The sequence below is a fragment of the Corylus avellana genome, chromosome ca10 (assembly GCF_901000735.1).
Source record: "Corylus avellana chromosome ca10, CavTom2PMs-1.0".
Classification (NCBI taxonomy): domain Eukaryota; kingdom Viridiplantae; phylum Streptophyta; class Magnoliopsida; order Fagales; family Betulaceae; genus Corylus; species Corylus avellana.
The window spans coordinates 3,949,726-3,950,426 of NC_081550.1; positions in this window are offsets into that span (position 1 = coordinate 3,949,726).

Genomic DNA, 701 nt, shown 5'->3' on the forward strand with positions numbered 1-701 from the left:
TGGGTACTCTTCTTACGTGTGCCAAACATACTTTAAGCTAAATTAAAGCTCCATTAATTACCTATCAAATTCACCTTTTTTGTTTTTCTCAAACAAGGGCAAATCATCATTAATCCACCACGTCAAAAACACAAATTGAACCATCAAATTCAATCCATTCGGCATCAAAACCAGAAAATGAACCTCACGTTAACATCAGTAGGCTAAGAATTTTCCAAAAATCAATGTAACACATAAAGCAGCTGCCAGCAAAAACCCTAGGTTAAGGCAATGGTTTTGTCTTAAGATGACCTTGTACATTTAAAAAAAAAAAAATTTATTAAGGGCATTTTTGTTATTGGGAGACATATTGTTTGTCAATTAAGCGATAATTTTTAGGGTATATTGTCAAAATTGAAAGTTTTGAAAATATATTATCAATTAGGTGGTAACTTAAGGAAGATATTGTGGATGCTAGCTCCGGATGGTTTGTAAGCTAATTAACTAAAATCCAAAATAGATAGGTGACATCAAACTTGAGGTTTGGATTTAAATCTCATATAGATTTTTAATTCATTCCTACATATTTCATTTCAAATTTATATTGCATTTAGTATATGTTTATCCAAATTATTCTTTTCTCACAATATTGCCAATGTGATTTAAGATTAAAAAGAAAATATGAAGAAATTAATTAAGTTGTAATTAACAAAACTGCACCA